The sequence below is a fragment of the Rutilus rutilus genome (assembly GCF_951802725.1).
Source record: "Rutilus rutilus genome assembly, chromosome: 19".
Lineage (NCBI taxonomy): Eukaryota > Metazoa > Chordata > Actinopteri > Cypriniformes > Leuciscidae > Rutilus > Rutilus rutilus.
In genome coordinates, this window is record NC_140232.1 from 11,700,768 (window position 1) to 11,727,512 (window position 26,745).

Here is a 26,745-nt window from a genome sequence, read left to right on the forward strand (position 1 = left end):
GCTCCTTTATTGTAGTCTATTGTTTCATGGTCATGTACAAAAATGATCATAATTTGAATGGTAAATTACTGTAAAACTCATCTTGCACAAAGACAGATTCAGTATTCCTCAAAATGAATAAAAAAGTGAAATGCAAACTCTGAATATAACGCAAACATGCAATAATTAAATGCTGTATATTACACAAATATACTTTATGTATTCAATCTCACTTTATTAACCAATGTCTTCGCTGCTGACCTTTGATGGTCCAGTTAAACCATCCTAATAAAAATAATAATAATAAAAAATAAATAAAGTAAGTAACCGCAGATCCAGATCCAAAAATGTATGCCTCTGTTCATTCGGACTTTAAAGAATGATACTTGTCTCTTTTTAGCTATTTAAAATAATAATAATAATAATGAAAACAGACAGTAGTTATGTAGGTTTCATCCAATCAGTTATGAATATGCAACTACTGACTCCTTGTGTTGTATTTTTTACAGTGAAAATAAATATAGTAAATAGTGGCTAGCAAGCAAGCAGTGTCAGAATGCCAGTCTGTCAGTCAAGTCCAAAGCAAGATCATTATGGCAATGACCTGCTGCTGTACAATAGCATACATAAATTTCCCGTAGCAGATCTATACAGGTGGAGCTGGGGAAGGTGGAGGGTTTCTGAAAGCAAACTGCACTGCTAAGGCAAATGCTAACCAAGTATTTGAAGGGTTAACACATGAGCTCATTGGCTACTGATTCAGCAGGAACCAATCAGCTGTGCCCTATAGAGAACGATGTGAATGCAAGGTTGAGGAAAGGACCTATTGGCCTGCGCCATCTAGAGTTTCTAAATACTTTGTATTTATTGCCTCTTAGAAAGAATCGATTCTGAAATGCCTGAAACGAGTCATCAGTATTTCCAGTTTTTCTTCCTGCCAAACAAATTAGCATAATGCCAACCTATGGTATTCATTGGCTGCCTGAGAACAATGTCTATATTGAGCCACCCTCAAACACTGTAGTTGTAGTTTAGGCCAGGAAGAGTTCGGTCCGTATTGTCGATATGTCAAAAAGAAAATCCACTTTGCATGCTCTTCCAAAGGATAAGGAAGGACTTGTACTGGCTGAAACTGATCCGGTTCGTTAGTATTTGTATCACATACAAGTGCTGATCGGAAGCCCCTGGAGCCGAAATTCAGGTATAGAAATGGCCGTTTCATTTCCAAATCCTTTATCGAACCGCTTTAGATACTGTGAGAAAAGAGTTGATTCTGCAATGTACAGTATATTATGAGAAAATTTAAGTGTTTTTTGAACTTGGATGCATGTAAACCTTTTGTAGGAGACTTCCAAAACAAAATTAGGAACCTTATAACTAGCGTAATAGGGACACTTTAAGTAAAAATTCTAATCGAAAGATCAGCATATGTCTTAGCATTTGGTTTGTCCTCATTTTACTTTAATGACTTGAGCTGACATTAACAAAATCTTATGCTCATGTTCTCCAGCACAATTTGACAAAGATCCAAATGGAATCTTGTGCTTTAATTTGACCTTTTGATTAAAGCAGTTCCCATGATCAATGACAGTAATTTGCTTATTTGATTAGTGCTTACTAGAAATAGTCTGAAATATTTCTTCTTCATACTAAGTCATAATGATTCTTTGTTTTACAGAATCCTAAAACAATTTTTTTTCCAGGTTTAAATTAGATTCTGAGTTTAATGGTAATCTTTGTGTGTATACAAAATGCATGATCTTAAAGGGATATTTGACCCAAATGTGAAAATGCTGTCATCATTTACTCGCCCTTATGTCAATCCAATCCTGTATGGCTTTGTTTGATTTTAAGAAATTCGTTTTTTTTCTGTACAATAGAAACCAAATGGTGCCCAAAACTGTTTGGTTACTAACATTCGTCAAAAATATCTTTGTGTTCTGAAAAAGAAAGTCATACTGGTTTGGAGCAACATTATGGTGAGTAAATGATGACAGGATTTTCATTTTTGGGTCAAATATCCCTTTGGGTTTTTTTTTTTTGTCTTTTTTTTTTTGAGCATTTTGTACACCCAGAACGACTTTTATCCCTTGTGTCTGTCAAAGTGCAACCACTGTCAAAGTGCATTACTCACCACTATTAAGCACTTCACTCCCATCACTCTAGATGGGCCGAGATAGACTCGGCCATCAGGTTATCTTCTGTCATTTTACTAGACTGTCACATACCTACACGAACATGTAGCATATACTGTCTCGCCCTTATCTCTGACTGTCTGCTACCTTTAGCATGTTTCTCTTGTTTGTTTGTTTTTTTCACAAAGAAAACTGATACCTGATGAAAAATGAACCTGTCGTCATTCAAAAGCACGTTAGCCTACTGTATATCTAACAAAGAATTGCTACATCAGCCTATTATGCTTTCTTCTGCATTTTACAAATTATGGGCCCTATGGCGCAATGAGACGCCAGGCGTGACTCAAGTGTTTTTTGCTAGTTTCAACCCGACGCAGTTATCATTTTCACGTTGTTTAAATAGCAAATGCATTTGCGCCCATGGCCTGAAAACGAGGTATGTTCAGGCGTATTGTTGGCACGTTGCTATTTTGAGGCAACAGAAATAGACTGTGCCATTGACCAACTGAAACCCGGTCTAAAGTCAATGGCGCAATCTTTTTTTTGTTATTTAAAGAGCGCGTTAGTAATATCCGCAGAAAGGCAGGTCATCAACACACGTACACTTTGTCCTGTAGATGGTTTCCTCGCTAGAGAAGCGTTCAGTTTTTAAACAATCTCTATTGTAAAAAGCGCTATATTAATAAATGTGACTTGACTTTTTCTGCTTGCAAATTCCGCCATGTAAATAACGAATCCACCATGGCACGAGCGCAACTGGCTTCTAAAGGGAATGGGAGATGAGACTCTGATTGGTTTATTGCACGTTACGCCCAAAACACACCCATTACTCATTAAGATAATAGGGACAACCCTTTTAGATCGTGCACTGGGCACACCGACCATTTTTCCTGCCTTTAAACTAGCAAAAGTGGATTAGGACATGCCCTAAGTGCACTTGCGCCGTGCGCTTTAGACCATGCGCTTAGATTGTTAAAATAGGGCCCTATGACAGAAAGATATTTAAATGTTTTTGAAAGAAGTATCTTCTGCTCACCAAGGCTGCATTCATTTGATCAAAATACAGTAAAAACAGTGATATTGTGAATTATTATTATAATCTAAAATAATTTAGGTGTTGATTTGGCGCTCAAGTAAAAATAAATAAAAAAAATAAAAAATATTATCAAAGTTGAAAACAGCTATGCTGCTTAATATTTGAATGGAAACCATCATACTTTTTTTTCAGAATTTGTTGATGTATAGAAAGGTCAAATGAACAGCATTTATTTAAAATAGAAACATTTGTAAGAATGTAAAGGTATTTACTCAATTTTGATTAATTGATCCTTGCTGAAACTGAGTACTAATTTCTTTCTGACCCTTAACTGTTTATTATATAACGATTTGTTAATTACAATGATTCTTGGCCAAAACAATGTTTTTATTTTTATTTTTTATTGTTTAAAAGTGCATTATGTCACTTTTTTGTTCAAAATTAACAACATTTAAAAAATGAGTTAATACATTACCAATCCTTCCAAAACATGTTTTTTGTCTTACCTTGGTTATATGGTAAGCCTATTTTAAGTGTTTATATTTTAGACCGGGCGGATGGTTTTCGCTGATTTTTTTTTTGTGTATCCTCATATCCATTAGTAAAGAAAAGTTGCTCCAGCTACTCTGACGCGTGTATGGTGTGGGAGTAGCATAGTTGTCACAATGAGCGCGAAAGGTCGACATGGAGCAGTTAAATCTCAAACCTACAGGAACCACCCATTTAAAAAAATAAAAATAAAAAATAAAAACAGAGGAGAGTTTTCTGGCTAAAACAAAATGCTACAGAGCTTGTAATAAAACGAGAATCAACATTGGCTTGGCTTTTCAGACATGGCGAGAACTGAGGGATTTTAAATATTGTAAAAGCGACACAAAGATGACGTTTTTATCACTCAACAGGTAAGGTCTTTTAACAGATAATTCACCATATCAGAGCATTATCTATTGTGAAGGGTCATTTCATTATGATTGTTGTAGCGCTGTGCTGGAATTTATTTCCGAGGAAGTATAGCCTACCATGTCTGTGTCTATTAATGGAGTAAGGAACAGCTCAGCTTTAGATTCTTTCCACTGGTTATATCTCTTATATAACTGGTTATATCTCTTATGCCTTCTAGTGATTGTTTTATGAGAACTGAGAAGTATGATAATCTCTCTTTATTTAGTTATGAGAAAGAACCATATTCAGCCCACAGTCACCCAGAGCCAAAGCACAACCAAAATAAAGTTCTTCTTCCGCAATAACAGGCAAACAGATTAGAAAGAGAGAGTCACGGTGTTATTGAATTCTTTATGGAGTATTGCTCAGCTAGAGCATTACACTTCCTCAGGCTCTTTAGCTGTCTGACCTGAAGACCGTTTGCTCTTGGCGTAAATCAGAATATTCATCTGTTTCTCGTCTCTGGTGTGTTATCTTAAAGAGTTATCAAATCCTTTCTTCAACCTGTTCAGTGATGTTGAGCCACAGTTAAGCAGTCGCTTCTGTGAGTGGAATTTTGTAGCTTAATGCTGGTGTTTGAACTCATCACATGGTTTGTGCAAATGCACTGCAGGTGCTGCTGCTCAAATAGGCCTTCGTGTAATTGAGAATTTCCAGACCGGAGTAAAGCCGTCACAGAATTTGGAAAGCGCATCCCTTTCCACTCTTTTTTTTTTCTTTTTTTTTTGGGGGGGAGTAACAGTAGCAATTATTGAGGATTAATTACTGGCTGTGAAACATATTAATAGTTATATTAGTACAATATGTATGCTCTGATTTAATTGTGATGGCCAGCTGTTTCTTTCACTGACCACAACATGGCTGTTTGATTGATGTCTGGCTTCTGGCAGTTATTCTGTGTGATATCATCTGCTGAAAACATTCAAAACAGAGCTCCGAAAACATCTTAATGCCAAGACATCCCAAGATGTTATCCATCAGTTCACAATAGGGTAGCACAATTAAATGAAATACAATTTAAATTGTTATATGACCTATTATTTATGAAACTGGGACGGCCATGCTCTTTATGATTCATGCCATGATTTTGAAATAAATTTAGAGGAATCTTTGGCTATCCAATTATGAATTAAAACTATTTATTTATTTGTTTGTAATATATAGTATTTTTATTTTTAGTATTTACTTATTTTGACAATTTTTTTTTTAATTTCTGTATTTATTTTTTCTGCCTTAAATCATTCAGCATGTCAATCAATCATTCATTCTACAATTTGACAATCCAATATCAAAAGCAAAATGACTCCTTCTCGCATTCGTCATTGTGTAGATTTCAAGCCCACAGTGTTATGTGGTTCCAGTGGAATTGGCTTTTTATTTAGTCGCCAATTGAGACATATTTAGTGAGATGAGAAGCAATGTATCAGCAACATGTGTGCGTTTCGGGGTCAGCAATGCATGCAGATGGATACTGTGTTAAAGTCTTTGTAGATGTGTTGAGGGGTGAGGGTGGATTCTTTTGAAGTCTGATGACATGTCAAATGATGTGAATTCTTCCCAAAAGAATCTCATCTTACTCGCAGGGAAAAAATGAACCGCATTGTGTTTAACTAGAGCTGATCGTAGATCAAAGGAATGAGAGATTAAGTCATTGTTGAGAGATCTACAAGCAGAGAGTCTAAAGCAGACGTTTCTTGTTTATGGGCACAATGGACAACAGGTTGTAAGGAAATTAGTGTAAACAACTATATGCATTTGCAAGTTACCAGTCACTTTGCATGATACACCATGCTGAAATTGAACTGGCACCTTCATTCAACCAGTTTAATTTAACAATGGTTGAAAAATCAAGCTTGTTCTTGAAAAAAGCAAGTAACTGTAATTGATTTAGTAGTGGAGGCCGCTAAAGTTTTCTGTATTGCTGCTTTAGCTGTAGAACAACTTTTAGCAGGTACTTGCCTATTTTTCTCCTCTCAGTTCAAATGTTTGTATTGGATGTCTTGCTTTATTCTGCTTCAGATCAAGTCATTTCACATCATTTTAATGGGACTGAGGTCATTCAATACAGAGTTCCAGTCACGCTGTTGTTGATCTACTGTGTTTTGGATCTTTTGTCAGGTTGCATTATCATACTTCTACGTTCTAGAACACAGGCGTCTAGACGTTCTCTTTTGATTTCAGATTTGAGTCTGATAACATTAAACGCTTCAGCTGTTTGTTATAAAGATATGAAACTTTTAATTAATGAAGTGCAGAAAGTCTCAAAGTTTTGTATTGCATTGTGCACGTAAAATGTATTGTCAACCCAGGAAATCAAAAAATATATTTGAGCTAAGTTTTTGCAGCCCTGATTTGAGTGGAAATAATAATAATAATAATCATTTAAAATTTAAATAGAAAAATGCACTGCAATTCAAAAGTTTGGCATCAGTGAGACTAAAATAAATGCTTTTATTCAGTTATGCATTGAATTGATCAAGACATTTATATTGTAAGAATTATTTTCACAAAAATATAAGCAGCACAACTGTTTTTAACATTGATAATAATAAGAAAATGCTTATTGAGCAGCAAATCAGCATATTATAATGATTTCTGAAGGATCACATACTGAAGACTGGAATATAACAAAGTTATATTTGTCAAATTAATAAATAAAACATTTTTTTAATTTTGTCTCAACTAACAAAATGTCAATTAATTATTATGTATTTTTATTATTATTATTATTATATTATGCTTTTGGAAAATAAAATGATATAATAATTAAATACAGGTATTCAAGTAATTAATTGAATATGAATTTAAAAGATTTGCAGTATTTTTACAGAAATGAGACATGCCAAAATCGCCATTTTCATGCTGTTTTTTTATACTAGATATTAGTTTATCTAACATGTACAGTAGTTCTCACAACAAAAACCTGAAATGTGTGCCTCAAATGCTTAAAAAAAGGACTGGGACACAGATGCAGTGAGATCCAGTCAGATGAAGCAATGATTCATATGACCAATGCCAGTTGTTTCCTTAATAAGTATTGTTGACTTGATGAATGTCAGATGATATTTTAGATGCAGTCAATGGACAGTAAATCACCAGCAGTTCCTCTTCCCCTTTCTACATGAGTGTGACTAATATAATAGGACAGCTAATGATAAGACTGCAAACTGCCAAACTTTTTTTTCCCCCAAGTCATTGCTCTTTTTTTCCTCAAAAGCCGTCCAGTTGTCGTCCAAGCTTCCAGACTTGTGTAACAAGAAGCTCTGTGTGAAAATGTCAGAGAGAGGTGGCTTTATTGGTGAAATCATTTCATAATGGCTGAACAAACAAGACTGCAGTTTCTCTAGTACAGTTATCAGCGGTGGGAGAGACGCGAGTGTTTTTACTGGAGGAAACAATGGGAAGGGGAGGGTGAGATGGAGCATGAAACCATTGTGAACAAACAGCAAAGTGTTTTATGCCAACATGATTTATCTTTAGACCCTAAGCAACTAGCCAATGGCGTTCGGTGGGAACCTGTCGAAGCAGAGGGGAGGCTCCGGAGTAAAAGCTACAGGGAATAAAGGGATTCTTTAAAAATGGGGGAAATGAGGTTTGTTTACTCATCCTATCCATTTTGTTTGCGATTCACCTCTGAAGATTTATTACCGGATTTTTATTGTTGTGGTGGTTTTTGTCACATTCCATTCATTTTTTTTTTCCCAGACTCAGAGGCTCTGAATTTTTTTTCTTTCTTGTACTTCCCTCCCAGGAGTTTCTCATAAGCCGAAATATTCTACTTTAAAGTAGAGAATGAGCTAAAAATATTTACGCAATAACCACTTCTCTTTTTAGCTTGTCCTTCACTATTGCAAGTTCATCTCCGGACACGCGCTTCGCTTAGCACAGTCCTCTGTATGTCCTCCAAGACCTACATTTCATCACTTCAAGCACATGTTCCAATTTCACTGCTAGTTCTGTTCATTTTTTTTCCTGCTTGTTGCCATAATCACAGGTTGTTTAATGATGTGAAAAAAGGCCTTGATGCCTCTCTCGGTCTCTTTTCATTTGGCACTTACAACGTGAACTGTCATAATATTGACGCCTGCTTTGGCAAGTCTTAACAACCTTATCTCGCCAGGTCAGTCCAATTCACAATTTAAGCTTTTTGCTCACGTACTTCATAATGTAAGCAAGGCGACGGTACTGACATCGAACATAAGGGTTCCATAACGGGGGACAGATGTTTTGAATCCAGGTTTGGACGATTAAAGGCTTCGTAACTTCATATCAAAGGACCTTAATCAACAGGCCTTGGAAACAAATTATATGTTTTTTTTCTGGTTTGTTTTAAATAAGACCAGATCATTGGTGTTCCAACAATCTCCATGTATCTCTAATCTAAGCAGAATAAAATAATATCCTAGATTCTGCATGTCCTTTGATAAGTGTTAGACTAATTCATGTCTTGCTGTGAAGTGCAATAGCCACATAATTTGAACAAAATACATACATATATATATATATATATATTTATATATACAGTGCTATGCATAAGTGAATACACCCATGCTAAAGTTGACTAAAAAGAGGAATAAAAAATCATATTTTGGAAATTGAACTTAATGCCTTAATTTAAAAAATTAGGAAAAATCCAACCTTTAAAGGGACAATAAGTAGCTTTTTAGGTATTTTATTATCTCAAATCAATATTTTTATTCATAAATATGCCCTCAATGGTGTACAAATACCTATGCCAATGATCAGACTAATCCTCGTAAACGAAGAATTTATTATCTTTATATACATGGGACGGGTAGGTCCACGGAGGCTTCCATGTAGTTCCGCCATCTTGAAAAACTATAATAGCAGAGAGGGACAAAAAGTACTAGGCCAACGCGTTTTCGTTCAGAGCCAGCGTCACGTGACTGAAGCCAGCAGAAGCGGAGGAGCAGAGCAGTTGAGAGGCGCTTGTCACTGCCGCGGCAAGTTTGAAAGGATGCACTGCACGGTTATTTATACACCGTTCATTCATACATACATATGAGTCACAGGATAAGGAGTCCTCGTCATCGAAAAAGTCCAAAATAGACCGTAAAAGGAAACGTGACCGGAGATTACAAAAACAAGGGTTAATGTCGGGATAGCTAATGCAGGAGAAAGCTTTCAAAACAAGCGATGCTGAAGTTGCCTGCTTTCTTCTCGACAGGTAAGTCAATGTTACGGTCTTAATTACAAGCTTTTTTTTTCATTGCTTGGTTGAGAACTTTATTATATAGATAGTAGAACATTTATAGTTATATCTATTTATCTATTCATAGTAAGTTAAACAGGCTTTTTGATGAATAGCAGCTATTGAGTAAAGTAACGTTAGAGAAGGCACGGATGATGATGATATCTAACAGTGCACGTACTTCAAAAATATAAAGAATAAAGGCTGCATTACTACTAACTACCATAGTTAATGTTTTTCACAGTCAGTAATTTATACTGTAACATTCTTTTTTTCGTTGATTCAAGTTTCAGTTTGTTTTAAATAACAAACCTGTTCACCCGAAGGAAAACTCGAAGTGCTATTATAAGACTGTCATAGCTTTTTGGTACATAACGTCTACCGTAGATGCAACGCGCATTTGAAAAAGTAAGGCGCTGGAGAGCATTATTCGTTTGAATGCAAAATACAGTTTCACCACTAGATGGGGGAAATTCCTACTTAGTGTCCCTTTAAGGACACCAATTTTCTTTGTGAATGAATAATGTATCGTAAATAAATAAATGTTCTTCCTTAAAATACAGGGTGCATAAGTTTGGACACCCCTATGTTAAATTCCCATAGAGGCAGGCAGATTTTTATTTTTAAAGGCCAGTTACTTCATGGACCCAGGATACTATGCATCCTGATAAAGTTCCCTTGGCCTTTGGAATTAAAATAGCCCCACATCATCACATAGCCTTCACCATACCTAGAGATTGGCATGGTTTTATTTCAGTTAGCCTAATAGCTAGTTTGATTTGCATTGAGAGATGATCTTATGGAAAGTACCCCATGCCAATCTCTAGGTATGGTGAAGGCTATGTGATGATGTGGGGCTATTTTAATTCCAAAGGCCAAGGGAACTTTATCAGGATGCATAGTATCCTAAAAAATAAATAATAAAAAAATACTTAAAAATAAAAATCTGCCTGCCTCTATGGGAATTTAACATAGGGGTGTACTCACTTATGCACCATGTATTTTAAGGAAGAACATTGATTTATTTACAATACATTATTCATTCACAAAGAAAATTGGTGTCCTTAAAGGTTGGATTTTTCCTAATTTTTTAAATTAAGGCATTAAGTTCAATTTCCAAAATATGATTTTTTATTCTTCTTTTTAGTCAACTTTAGCATGGGTGTATTCACTTATGCATAGCACTGTATATATATATATATATCACTGACTGATCAACATAAGTCAGTCAGTTTGATTTTCAAATCATAGTGGCATTAATTGTTAAATGATGCAGGTTTTGTCAAATTAATGAAATGAACAGAAATATTACATGATTATTTAATGGAAGTAACACTGTTCTGTTGATTTTTGAAGTTGATTTGACTACACTTTACTAGTCCCATTGGTTAACATTAGTTCATGTATTACATTAACTACATAAGCAATATATTTTTTTACAGCATTTATTAACCTTTGTTAATGTTAGTTAATAAAAAAATAAAAAAAACACAAAAAAACTATTGTTTATTGTTTGTTTGTTTGTTAGGTCACAGTGCATTAACTAATGTTTACAGATTAACTTAAATTAACATTAACAAAGATTAACAAATGCTGTAGAAATATTGTTTATTGTTAGTTCATGTTAACTAATCATCATAACAGTTGAAACCTTATTGGAAAGGTTTACCACTTGATTTTGAGTCAAATTAAATTAATTTTAATGAAATAATGAAATGAAATAATAAAAAATAATTATAAAATCTTTAAATAAAATCAAATATTTAAATTAAATATCTTTAAATTATAAGTTGAGCTTTCAGCTAACAGCTCAAAAGTAATCTGATTTTCTCTGGAATAATATTATTCTGTTTATATCGCTTTGTTCTTTCTTTTGTATCTTTTATCCTGCCTTTCTGTTTGTAGTTCACCCGAATTCTTCATTCTCAATTCTTTTAGGTTATGGCAATTCAGGGCGTTTATGGATTCCATATACTTTTTATCTGGCTATTTTAAGGTCTCTTTACAATATATTAACAGTATTTGAAATACATTGACAAGCAGTAGTATACACAGCCTAATCCCATTTATTCAAGTGTTTCATGTTCAGCTAAACCACTGTCTGATAAACAGTGAAAAAGAGACAAATATATTCACAGCCATGTCTGCAGTGCTCACAGCATTCAGTTGTACAATTTTAATTCAAGAAAGAATAATCTATGTACAGATTCAACTTAAAAAGTCACATCACACCAACATTATCAGAATGCGTAGATGGGCATATCAAACACTATCAGACCAAAGAACCGCTACTTTAGTTGAGCTGTGGGATTTGTGTTTGGATCTAACATAAGATAATAATAAAGATGAAAAACCGCACTCTCTAGTTATATCTCATATATTTATTTATACCATGTCCACTTCAGCCTAAGCCATCATCAGTGTCATCATCATCATCATCAGTTGAGCGCGCCTGTTCTCAGTTCTAACATAAGATAAGACATTGATGTCAAATATTGTGCTCTCTATCTTCCTCTTTGTCTGTCTATTATTTCATTCTTTTGACTGCCATATCATATTAGTTCCATTTACTGCAATTAAATTGATGTTAACATCTTAAATCAGAATACCACTAAATCAGACTTCACCACATAAATGGAATGAAATAACTTTTTATAAAGGAGGGCACTTAACATGTTTTCATAGTCAATGAAAATATATATAAAAACACTGTTTTTACTGTATTTTAATCAAAGAAATTCAGTGAGTATACGTGAATTATTTCAAAAACATTAAATAATCTTATACAGACCACCAACTTTTTAAAAAAATACATAAACAGTGATATTTTGGTGGTGGAGGATAAACATCATTTGTGACGCTGGACCACAAAACCAGTCACAAGGGTACAATCAATAATCATATTTTGACTGAAAAAAATCAATCAATAATCAATAATTTTGAAAAAATTAATAATTTTGACCAATCAATAATTTTGACCAATACAATGTTGGCTATTGCCACAAATATACCCGTGCGACTTGAGACTGGTTTTGTGATCCAGGGTCACATTTGAGTGATTTTGAGATCTCCCGTTTTTACTGGTGCACAATTAGGGGTGTCACGATATACAATAACCATGATATTTAAAACATGGAATATCAATATCGTGTTAATTAAGGATGTGACAATACCCTTAATTAATGCAGTGAAATGTAATTTGAAGCATGGTCTTAAAAATGTCTCAGAATTTTATCATTGATTTAATTAGTTCTGACTTTTTCTCTCCTGGTTATTTCTAAGGCAGTGTCAAAGAAGCCAAACACAGTCAGGGCCCTATCTTGCACCTAGCGCAATTGACTTTGTACACCAACGCATGTATCATTCCTATTTTGCACCCGCGCAAAGCGGACTTTTCCCTTCACAGATGCACGTCGGTTAACTAAGAAATACACTTGCGCTCCCCGGGGCGGTTCAGCGCAAAGAGGAGGCGTGTTCCGGCGCAAACGTTCCCTCATGCTATTATACAGGTTTAGAAAACAATTGCGCCACTGACCGAAAAAAAACAGTTTAAAGTCAGTGGCGCGTTGCGCATGTTATTCATATGCTATTTTAAGGGCGCATGCTTGGCCTTAATCAATGTAGCGTGTGCACAACGCGCATACACTTTGATTCTCTCATCTACACACAGACGCAGCAGTTACCATTTTTGCAAATCATACATTATTACGACAGATAGATAGATAGATAGATAGATAGATAGATAGATAGATAGATAGATAGATAGATAGATAGATAGATAGATAGATAGATAGATAGATAGATAGATAGATAGATAGATAGACAGTTTATTATAAAAGCATACATCTAGCTTACACATTTACCCAAATTATCATACGCCTGTTTAACCGAAGTTAATTTGGGTGTGTTTCTCCATCCCCAACGTCTCTGACGAGAACGTCGGTCTCCTCGGCTGTGAAGCGCTCCTCGCGTGCGCCTGGCAAATCCGCCGTTATAATAGGAATCCGCTTTAGAACAAGCGCGCCTGCTCTTAAAGGGAATGTGAGATGTCTCTCTGATTGGTTTATTTCACGTTACGCCCAAACCACACCTATGAATAATGAAGCTACTTCAGACCAACCCCTTTTAGATTTGCGTCGGGCGCAAGAGTCATTTATCCCGCCGGGAAAATAGCAACAGCGCCAAGACCCGCCCACAAAGTTACTTGCGCTTTGCGCTGTGACACTTGCGTTTCAGATCGTTAAAATAGGGCCCTCAGAGTCTCAATTGTTGTATGCAGGAGTGTGATTCATTGGCTAAAAAAGAAAGCAAAACACAAAATAAACAAAGTAAGGATGAATTGACTATTAACATTTTTTTTTTTTTTAAGGTTATAGATATTGCGATATATATTGTTACCATAAATTCTTTTCCCACAATATCCACTGTGTGAAAAATCAGATATCGTGACAGCCCTAGTAAGTAATTTAAAAAACACAACACTAAATCAATCTAAAACAGCTTGAAAACATCCATTTCAGGTAGACCAAACAACAAGTGCCCTCAGAAAGCATCAATTCTAAACACACTCAAAGTGTTTTATTTATGTGCTCTATTTTTGTCTCTTTTTGTCTTCTCTTTCTCTCTGCTTCTTATTTATGCACACACACACAAAAATGTTCTCCCTCTGTAAGGCAATTAGCACTCATTGTGTTTTAATAGCTTCTTCCTTAGCCACAAACCACAATAGTTCCCCACGGGCTGTGTGAGAGATTAGAAAAAGGTAAAAAAAAAAATCGGCAGGATTTCCTGTCTGTTCACAAATCATGTCACAGCGTGCTAGCTGACACTTTAAGCATCAATGATAACATCTTAATTGGAGTCATTGGGCATAATTTGATAAAGCCAGGATAGACAGAGCACCAATGGAGTTCTACAATGTATCATAATGAAGTATAAAGCAAACCCACAGGTAAGAAAAAAACATGTTATTAGCCTCATAGTTTGGCTAACTGTCTCCCCTAGAGTTTTCAGATTTGCCAAAATACCTTCTGCAATAAAAATTTGGGGATGAACTCTCAAATTCTTCCAATTCTGAATTATCAGAGCTGCATTCCACATTTTTCCACACATCTCCCGAACAATTCTGATTGGTCAGTCAGATATTTCCTAACATTCGTTCAGTGCACATACATTTTGACTAATACAACTGAAATTATTCATAGAATATACCTTGATAAAGATTATTTGATAAAAATAATAATAAATTGAAACGAATATTTATTAAATCTGTAAAACTGTAAAAATGAACCCAAAACATTAGCCCATCTTTATTGAAACTTCCATCTTCCCAATTATGTCTCTCAATTTGTATGTAGAAAAACTGATTCTAATCTGTACCTTGAAGAAAACAATATTTATTTCAACACAGTGACAAGATGTCAATCTTGTTTGTATTATAAATGTCTTAATTGTTTTTTTTCTTAATTATATAAGCTGTTATTTAAGAATGATTTAAATAGAGTTACAAAGTTATTATAGGATGATAAAACCCTAGAAAAACAGTAAAGCAAAAATATATTTGTTGCAATTTAACAGTAATGTGTTATTTGTGTTTATAATTTGTTTGTTTTATTACTTGTTTATCTTGCTGTACATTTCTTTAATCCCTTGTACTTAAATTTATTTCTATAGTGCTTTATACACTAGATTGTTTCAAAGCAGCTTTACAGTAATAACAGGAAAATTATTCAATGATGCAAACAGTTCATTTCGCTTGTACAGCAGCTCAAAAATAAAATAGTGTCATTGATCAAGTCAGTCAGTGTTGATTCAATTCCATTGTAAAGATTATAAATTATGAAATTAGTTAATTTAATCTATAAAGCATCTATCCATTATCTATTGTAGTGAAAATGACTTCAGTAGGCCTATTAATATTACTGTACAGTATCATTGTTTTAGCATTAATCTTTATATGCTGATTGTTTATTATAGAAGGGACCTATTTTTTTTTTTTTTGCAGAAACTTTAAGATAATATACAGGTAAAGTTATAAAATCAAATGTGGACATGAAATATTGAGTGAAAATGATGTACAGTATGTATGTTTGTATGTAATTTAGTTACAATTTAATAAGTGAGATAATATGTGAAAAAGATAATCTATGTATAATAAAACTCTTGAACAACCGAAGAGCAACCAAAATCTTCGGAGAATTACCACATCATGGACATTTAAATCTCGGTCCCACTTCATACATTTCAATGAATCATTTGATATAATGTACTTATAGTGTAAAAACATGTTTTTACATTGTACTTCTATTTTTTTTTTTAAATGCATGTAGTTACAGCTGTAGTTCATTTCTGTAATTACATCTATAATTACACTTTTGACCGTTCCCTTACCCCTGAACCCACCACTAAACCTGTCCCAAATCTTACCCGTATCCCACCTCAATAGCAGCAAGTGTTTTGCAATACAACATGAACACAATAAATACATTGTACCTAACATTTTTTTTGTAAGTGCCCAATAAAGTGGGACCAAAACCTACACTGCAGCTTACTTTTACTGCACATAAAAAGAACTTTCCACAATTCCTCAGTTTTAAACTCGAGATTACATTTGATTGCTGCACCAGCTTAGTTCTGCGGGGAAAAAAGCTGGAAGTCAGTGCATGCTTTCTGTTGAGTGTAACGCTGACCATAATGACAGGAGATCTCTGGGTGAAGCATTCAGGCTGTGCAGTTTTTTTGAGCATCTAACATTACATAAATATCAGTCTCCTCTAGTACACAGGTGTTGGGCTGTTAAACTCTTCAGTACATGAGAAAACACAGACCCGCATTCTCACACAGACTCATTCACTGCTGCGCACAAGCACATGGAAAAGTTAAAAGGGGGAATTTTCTTTGCCTTTCACAAATCATGTATACCGCTACGAAATCCCTACCCCTCAGATTACGTAAGGGATTATGGAGTATAATCGAGAGGCATTATCTTGGAGGGAAATGTATTGCTATGTGGGACTTCAACTGTGTCCTCTCAGCTTCGGGTTCCCAGGGGCCTCTGCTTCCCCCTTGCTAATGGATATAATCAAGGGGACAATTAGACGTTCTGTCCTGGCGCGGAAAATAACAGTCAGGGTATTTGCGGTATCTAAGAAATGCCCTGAAACAGGGCTGCTTTTGTCATCTGGGATATTTTAATAATAGCATTATCAAACCAGTGTTTATCAGTCCAGCGTTCAGTTAGAAAGCCAGTGATTAGGATGGTTCTGAAGAGGACTTCGATCCAGAAACAAGAAACATGGAAAATTTCTATTCCAAGTCTCGTCTAGTCAAGCCTAAGGACACAGATATGCATAAAAGGAACATTTCTAAGTGAATGATTTATTTTTTTTTATTTTTTTTTAAATCATTGGAAAATGTGATTTACATTGCTTTAACTCATCAAAATAAGTCAAGCAATTCTCAACTTTATTTTATAAGTTATACAAGAATCAAATCAGTTTAATGCAATTTAAGTTGAAATGACTTATATATACTGTACATACACTGCAAAAAAAATGTTTATGTTGCTGCGTTAAATTTTTAGGTACAATCAACTTGGATGTTCAAGTCATTTCAACTTAAATTGCATTAAACTGACTTGATTCTTGTATAACTTATAAAATAAAGTTGAGAATTGCTTGACTTATTTTGATGAGTTAAAGCAATGTAAAAACATATGTTGTCATAACTTATTGATCATAGTTTTTTACAGTGCATACATTCATTTGAGCTTCACCCTCACTGTGTCCACACAGACTATAATTATTACAAATTATAAAAAGTGTTACAGTCAGATACAATTCCACCTTTTACATGCATTTTTTTTTTTTTTTGATGTAATCTACATTTAAAGAATAGATACTTTTTTCCCAGTCCTTTTCAATTAGTGAGAAAATTACAATTATATATATATATATATATATATATATATATATATATATATATATATATATATATATATATATATATAAAAGTATTATTATTTTGAGCTTGTCTTAACAATCTAGACTTATTTATTCATTCATTCATTCGTTCATTCATTCGTTCATTCAATCATTCATTCTTTCATTCATTCATTTATTTATTCATTTATTTATGGATTTATTCATTTGTTAATTTATTCATTCATTCATTCATTCATTTATTCATTCATTCAGTTCTGTTCTCATTACCCCGTTAGTAATGGAAATAAGAAGTGACAGGGGGACATCTCCACCAGAGCAGCATAGTTATTAAAGTTTATAGATGTAATTAAATATATATTTTTTGCTTGATTTTATATTATGATCTGAGAGTAGCTTTACTGTTAAAGCTATTTTGAGATGTTAGCAAGTCATTACCAACAAGTATCATTACCATTGCGCAACACACCAAAATCTGAACCATTCTGTATGATGCCATATCTTAAAGACATTTTCCTTTTTACCTCCTACTTTAATAAATGAAAACAGAACACTATAACCCTGAATGAGACAGTATAAGGCTTTCACCGTATGCCCAGGGCACAGCTCCTGTTTGGAGTTTGTCAAGCCTGGAGCCGAGCCTCATACCTCATTAATCCTTTCCCAGGACAGACTTTCAACCGCATGATGAATCGGGCAGTAATTTGGTGTAGTCTCCGCTTCATAAACCCATGTGATTTTGGCTGGTCATTAATAAAGCGACCCCTTAAAAAGACCAAAGCAGCCAAATCATTTACATATGTGTCCTTGTCAGTTTACTTTACCAAAGATCATATACACATTAGAACATCTTTATAGTGCAATACTGATTTTTCCTCAGCATAGCCTTATATCGATAGGTATGTCAAAACATCACATTCAGCAACGGACAACTGCGAATTCATAAAGGCTCTGAACATGCTCATTCTCCTTACTGGGATTGGAAAAAGAAGAGCAGTTTATAATCCATTTAGCTGGTGGTGCTGAAAAACTAAGCAGCTGCAGATAAAATTGCAATAACATCATAAAATGATGAAGTCAGCAGGAATATACACATATCTGTAAGACCATATAAACAACAGAGAACCATGTGGAAAATTTAGCTTTATGTGACTGTATTATTCTGCTGGTAAATGTCACAGCAATGCCAATAGGACATGGGAACGAAATGTTTGGTGTGGCATGTAGACACCATACAGTGTGAGAAATGGATATAATAAAGTACAGTGCCATTCACTCCCTAGAGCTGGTCAATTTTGATCTGAAACAACCACTTTATAGAGAAGAACAAATATTATTGCATAATAGAGTCATATAAGTTGCCACTTCAACTAAATACTATGTTTAATATGTTCATTTCAGCAAAACAACCTTTTTTTCTGAAATAAATTAGAGTTCATATAGTAACTTATGGTTTGCACATTGCGAGGGTGAAATACACCACAAAAGAAACTGCAGCAGCTGTGGAATATTGGCATCTTGGCTAATTGGAACTGAACTTTTAATAAACTGCTCTTCAATTTCAAAATGCTTTTTATCACTCACAGCCTCAATGAATTGGTCAAGTATATGATTTTGTCCCTGTAGCTTGGCTGGTAAAAGTGGGTTGCAGTGCTGATGGAGCACGGTTTTGGCTGGATGGGCAGGTATGTTCAGTGGGGAAGATTTGTGGTTGGACCACTAAAGCATGTATAGATCAGTTGACAGTGAGATCATGAAAGACTGTCTCCACCATGTCTGTGTCCCACCCTGATTTTCTTTTACAGAAATTATTTTCTGTTCCAGTTGTTCCTGAATCTAATGCATTATAATACAAACTTTTGCTTATTTCATTATTTTAAATACCTTGGAACTAACTTTCACTGGTTTGAAAACCAGATTTAAGCTTGTGGGTAGCACTGTCACCTCACAGCAAGAAGGTCCCCAATTTGAGCCCCGGCTCAGCCAGGAATCTTTTCTGTGTGGAGTATGTTCTCCCCATGTCAGCGTGGGTTTCTTCCGGGTGCTCCGGTTTCCCCCACACAGTCCAAAGACATGCAGGTTAGGTGGATTGGACATGCCAAATTGCCCGTTGAAGTGAGTGTGAGTGTGCACCCTCATTGCTGGTTTGCATCAGGAAGAGCATCTGGTGTAAAACTTGTGCCAAATTCCAATGTGTGTGTGTGCGCGGACAATTCCAATGAAGAGGACCCTGTAAATGAGCAAGACTACCTATAGGAGATATATATATATATATATATATATATATATAATGGAAGTCTATGTCATGTCTGTCACATATGCCAATCAGCAAGCAGGCGCAATGAATATTTACTCCAACAGTGAGAGGGGAACCACATTGCACCAACACCCACTCCACATATTCGGCGAAACTCCCTCGAGGACCTTCCCCGGACAACTGAGCCTCAGTCGGGGTGCTGAGTGTAACATAATTAAAAGTGCACAGGCAGCAGTCCAGGTAGTGGGATCAGGTGAGCCAGAACTAAAATCTCACAGGTATGGTCCTCAAGGGAGAAATTCTCTTGTGAGAGGCAGAGAAGCAGAACTGCTGGTTGATCCATCTATTTTCTAACTACTCGTCTTGAGGGTTTGGTGTTCTGCACACCTGAGGTGGTAAAATGCTGTTACACCTCGGTTGTGCATTATTTTTCAATAATTCAACAGCCCAAAGTCAATTATTCCATTTATACTATGTTTACCAGTTACCACACCTCAAAACATTGTTCAGATGATGTATTTCAAGACATTTGTCAGGATTTTGTCTTTAAAATGCTCTTGTGTGTGGCACTAATTTCTTACGCATCTCATCCCAAGCCTGCCATTACATCATCTGAACAATGTTTTGAGGTGTGGTAACTGGTAAACATAGTATAAATGGAATAATTGACTTTGGGCTGTTGAATTATTGAAACATAATGCATACAGGCTTGAGCTAGAAATCTAATGCAGTTATTAATGCAGAGAGAGAGAGAGAGAGAGAGAGAGAGAGAGAGAGACATTATCAAGTTATCAAGTGTGTATGAAATACCTGAATCTGTGTGTCTGTCAACAGTGTTCGGCAGCAGCATCTCTACTAATAGCGAAACTGTAAGTTTGTCTGCTACACGAATAGGGACATTATTACCTCGCTATAGTGAGAAATGTCATGTAGCTTTTAAGTTGCTTAACTATTTTATTGATAAAATCGTCAGAGCAGCACTGACAACACTTTGCTGTGCGAGTGTGTGTCCCTGCTGTATGTGTGTTTGAGTGAGAGAGCTGGAGAAAGACAGTATGTGCTTTCTTTATATAATAAAACGTAATTTTGTGGCAAAAAAGTATGGAAATAAGTTGTCGTTTTTATCCTATTGTTCCCTATATTTATTTCCTTGGTCAGTGTCGTTATAGAGTTTTGTTCTTTTGCTGTTGTAGGCTGTAAAGGACCTTTGAAATAATTGAAATAATTTGGCGAAGTGATATGGAACTATAATGCGGTCAAGACCTGCCTGGAACTACTTTAGCCGTGCGTTTCCCTGAAAATAATTGCACACCTTAGGACGTTTGTCAACCAATCAGCAGTGTTGGGCAGTAGCGTCGCTACAAGTAATGACTAGTTGGCAATCAGATTCAAGCATTCAACAGCCCCGTACTATAAATATATAATAATTAATTTCAAGTATTTAATTTCAATTAAATGATATGAAATAAAAAGGTATTGCATTTTCAGTATGATAGATTCTATAATACTTATATATTTTATATATTTATTTTTTAAATGTATGGTAATTTTAATGAGAAACCTTTATAATGAAGCAAACTGAATCAACATGCAGCTATGCAAAATTTTCTGTATATCCTTATTGTAGGTGCCAGGTTTGGGTTAATGTCTTTTATTTTGAAATTTTATTTTGGTTTGTTACGTCACTTGTTTCAGGTGCATATTACCTGTTAGTTTGCGTGTGGTTGGTATGGAGGAAGGGGGTGAGTAGCTGGGACGCTCACTTTCTGTTGACTAAATATAGCGGCAGCCAGTAACCGCTAAGAGGCTGAGTAGAGGGATTAAAGATTGACGCGTTTTCATTTTATTTAGATTTATTTCATTTCTTTTCCTTTTGTTTACTTTACCGTCATCATCATCATGTTACTGTCCTTTTCAATGTTATAATAAATCACCTGGATCAACAATGGAAACGCGTCAATCTTTAATCCCTCTACTCAGCCTCTTAGCGGTTACTGGCTGCCGCTATACTTATCATTTTGTTAACAACATATATTCATTACTTCAATGAGTTCATTGTTTCTGCCTTAAACGGATACATTGTTTAAATAAATACATTTTTAGCTAACTGTGTGATTTGCAAAAATGCAAGTTTCTGAAATCCATTATTTGGACACAGTCACCTCTGATCACAGATCACTCTAAATTGTAATGTAGACTCCGTAAAGCTACTTTGAAACTATATGTATTGTGAAAAGCGCTATACAAATAAATGTGAAATGTGAATTGAATTATATAATAAACTGAATTAATAAATGGTTACAGTTTATTTTAAGGTGATGTAGTTACATTGTACTTACTTAAATAAGTACTGAGTAATATAAATTAACACGTACTCACTATAGAGTTACGATTAGAGTTATGGTTTGTTTTAGGGTAATTTACTTGTAATTATGCATAATTAACTGTTATTACTAGTAAATACATGTAGTAATGCACAGTACCTCACCTTAAAATAGTGTTTTCCCGTCTTTTTGCTTTTTTTTTTTTTTTTTGCAGATTACCGCTGACTTTGCAAACAAAATATGGAAATCAAACCAACTTTGATGCCTGCAATGCATTCCTTTTGTACCCATTTTTTTTTTTTTTTTTTTTTTTTTTCTATTAGTGAAATAATATGAAATTTGGAGGAAACAGACCTGAGGTTTGAATTAAAACAAAAATAATACTTGGCAAGGCCACACACAACTGTACCAGTCTCTTCAATCATTTGGATGAACTGTCTGAGATGTTTGCACAAATCCACTCAAGCACATGCCACATCCAGTGTGGACTGATAAGAGATTTTCTTTGCTTTCCTCTTGCAAGATATAAATCATATTTATGTTCTTGTTCTTTCAAATATAATAGGTTGTGCCTCCTAACTGCATGCAAGTCCAGTGTCATTAAACTTGTGCTGACAATAATAATGAGAATTTTTGCTACGTTTTTTTTTTTTTTTCTTGCTCTGACCTTCCACTAACTATTTCCAGATTGTTTGACATGCATAATTGGAAGTGATATCATGACGATTCGTTTAGGCCATGGATTCCTCTGGGTCATCTGCATCTGCGTTCACCACTTAACTCTGTCCGTTTGGAGTCAGAGACACTCAGCTGGCCATTTGAGGAGGCCATCCCTGTGAATCTTTCTATTATGGATGAGGTTCTCAAACATCTGAATTGACAGCCTGTGGCCCTGCAGACCAGAGGGAAGCATCAGTGCGCATCTCCTGAGAGTTTTGTAGAGTTGGAAGACAAAAGCCTCTGCTGATGCTTTCCATCTGGCTAAGACTAAAGCTGGACTTCTAAAATGAGGCAAAGTCCCCGCTCTGTGTTTTTTTTTTTCTTTTTTAGGTAATGTTCCAGTTACATTTGATGTTTACATGGTTTCTGGTCTGAAGGCAAATGAAACAGCATTTATCTTTAACTATCAGCAATCACCCAAAACATTATATATATATTATATAGGAAACTTTGCATTTCCTGAGAAACTTTGCAATCGTGAACAGAACTTTTGAGTTCTTTGCGAGTGCATGCAAAGTTTTTCGGGGAAATGCAACATTTTTGCGAGGGAACGCAAAGTTTTTCCTCCCATCCAATATTTTTTTCCACCACCATGTCCCTTTAGAGGCTCCGTAAATTTCTGTGAATGTGTGAGACTTCCGGTTTGTTAGCTGCTATAAGTTAATAAATAGAAGAATAACAAAGTGCAGTAAATATACAGTTACAGTAAAAAAAATAACTGGAAGCGGTAGTGTCACGTTTAGTGTTTGTTAGTTCATGTTTGCCTGTTAATTTGACCCAGTTTTCCCAGTGTGTCTCTTTTATTCAGTATCCTGTTCACCTGTGCCTTGTTAGTCACGTCAGCTGTGTCTTGTTTCCTTGATTTAGTCCCTGTGTATTTAAAGGTACAATATGCAATATTTTCTGCCGCTAGAGGGCGCTACATTCCAAACAACAACAACGGCGTAGCTTGATGACGATGTGAAGGAGCGTGGAATGATGGGAACTGTCGTTTTCAACTCCACCGTGGATGTAAATCAGTCAGACAGGAATCGAAAGATCATGTTCATGGATGAGGTAAAGATCTATTTTTATAAATGGTGCATTTAATGATATGCTTTTATTTCATTAAAATGAATTAACCGCAAGAAAAGTAAGGTTTAATACTAAATTGGTTATCATAGATGTTACTGTATTTGTCGAATTCATTGTTGTGATAACGCTGCGCAGTTTCACGTGTTCTAAACAATTGTTGTAAAAGTGCATTCGAACATACCCACATCATTTGCCAAAATACTGATTAATCTTTATGTATAACACATGCTATATGTAACGAAGTTCAGATGTTATGGGAAGAAGGAGGCGGGAACCGGCGAACGTTCCATAACGACTGCACGAAACAAGCTAACGTTTGTTGTTTGAAAGACGCTACAACTACAACTTCCGCATTTGTCCAGGACTCCACGCAGTACAAGAGGAAACCGAGGGTAACGCGGATATGACGCCATTGACTGGCGACTCCCAGCTCACCCCTGCTCACACGCCCCGTTTCCTTGGTTAAAATCACTATTTTCTCACAATTTAAAAATAGTTGGAAACATTTGGGATATTGTAAGTAATCAACTTAACAAAATATTTAACACTGGCCTTGTGATTTTGGGATATTTTAATGCAAAAATCGTACATATTGTACCTTTAAGCCCTGTGTTTAGTCCTGTCTAGTTTGTCTGTCGTCGTCCGCATTATGTGTTGGTTGTTATGTGCCGGAGCTGTTCCTGTCCGTGAGTGTTTTGTTTCATTTTTGAGTTAGTCCAATAAAAGCCTGCTGCATTTAGATTTTGCATCCTTCCCTGCTTCAACCTGCATTGTGACACATAGGAAGACACTCTTACATTAAAAATAAGGTGGATAATAATAAAGTAAAAGCATTTTTTTTGGTAGATTTTATATGTTAATACTAGCTGTTTTTCAAATACAAAGTTCTGGCATGAAACTCTAGATGGTGCAGGCTAATAGGTCATTTTACTCACCTGTTCATAATCACATCATTATCTATAGGGCGCAGCTGATTGGTTCCTGCCATATCAGTAGCCAATGTAGCTACAGTATGTATCAGTAGCTGCTCAACCTTCAAATACTTGGGTAGCATTTGCCTTAGCAGTGTGCTTTCAGAATCCCTCCACCTTCCCCAGCTCCACCTGTATAGATCTGCTACGGGTAATTCATGTACGCTATTTGGACAGCAGCAGCATGTTTTACTTGCTCACAGCAGCGTGTCGTGTATGCATTGGCAGTAGCAAGTCCCGTACTTGCTTTGCCGCAGCAATTAAAGCAGCAGCAGCGTAGCAGATCGATTCCGCCAAGACAAAACACACAACATTGTCATACCCATTACCATGCCAATCACTCCGAGAGTTGTTATGACAGAACTATTATTATTAATAGTCACCTTTCTACTTTTTTTTCACAACTGCAGTTCATTTATGTAATAATTATGAAAATAAGGCAGAATTCAGTTCATGCTGTTGGAATTCTACCCAATTTTAACCCATTTTTCTGCAGCTGAATGTGGAAAAATGATTAGCTACTAGCATTTTTCAGCAGTTTGTTTGATTGAAATTGATAAATACTCCCTTGCTGTAAGAAAACACTGGCACTGGAAATGCATTAAGCAGTGGAAACCTTTCAAGAGTTGATATATTTGACTAATGAGGTGGAGAGAGAGAGAGAGAGAGAGAGAGAGAGAGAGAGAGAGAGAGAGAGAGAGAGAGAGAGAGAGAGAGAGAGAGAGAGAGAGAAGAGAAAGAGAAAGAAAAGTAAAAAGTGCTTGTGTAAAATGAAAGGGAAAGCAAAGAAACATCAAAAACTCATTTTGATTGTTCATTATTATTATTATTATTATTATTGTGCAGCAATGCTCTGACTGTTCATCTGTGTTAGTATATTCTCTCTTTCGTATTGTTAGTCACTTCAGGTAGTGCCCAGATGCATCAATGGACTTGCTTCAAAATGTTGACAAGATCAGAGCATAATGGAACATTTGGTTTTGTTAAAAGTTGACCTTTCACGTCTCATCTGAGACAATTCTCTCAATTGCTTCACAAATTGTCAAGATTGGTACTTGGGTGAGGAAAGCTGGACCAGTTTCAAAGTACCAATAACTTCTGCCCAGACTAATTTGTTTATGCGCCAACCAGGCACCGTTGGCCAAGGTCCAAGAGCAACTCAGACAGTGGAAGATTCATTTATTACTGTTTAGACAGTTGTGAATGTTTCTGTCATTTAATAATAAATAGCCAAAATGAGAAGGAAAAAATTACACTAAATGTAATTATCATCATACTTTGGAATGGGATCCATCTATTAGAACTTTAGTAGCAATACAATTCTCTGTTTGATGCACATTATCTGAATAGAAATTTGTTTAGTGTGTTGTGAAACATTATGTATCCCTAATCAGTCATTAAAACTAATTGCTGTTATTTGTTCAATGTCATTCTTTCCATACATGACTGGTTGCAGGCTTTTATGATACAGTTGCTTTAAGTGCCAGCTGCTGAAAAGAGAGACAATTCGAATTTTTCCTCTTCAATTTCAACCACACAGCTCAACATTAAGCATGTTGACACTTAGAGCGGTCTTAGGTGGAAAACATAATGCTATGAACTTTTCTGGTTAGGGAAATCAGCTAACAGTTAAGCTAATATAAAAAAAGGGCAAAAGGGGCCCTTATTTTCCTTTATAGCATATATATATATATATATATTTGCAAGGTGAGCATAATAGTAATCATTTTGCCTGAATCTTGGTTAATAATCTAATCCTAAACTTTTGTAATATTTTCATAATAATAATAATTGTTATTTTTGTTATTTGGCAAGGTACAACTTTAAATCATATTATTTTCCTTATTGGGTTCTGCTTTAAATGCTTGTCTGTATCATAGAAATGTGTGAAACAAATACTTAACAGCTTTTTTTATTTTTTTTTAATGTAATTAATGTATAAAATGCTTGGTGCCCTATCACATAACAGGTTTCAAAAACTTTTAATCACTTACTTCGGTTAGGTTTCCATCTCTCATGGACATAATTGACTTAAAAAGGCAATTTCTGCTTTTTGTATTTATTTTGATTTTCACTCATCTTCCACTCAGTCTGGGCAAATCATTTGCTTTTATTTGGCAGTCATACATAAATATCTGCTTTCCTGCCCCTAGCT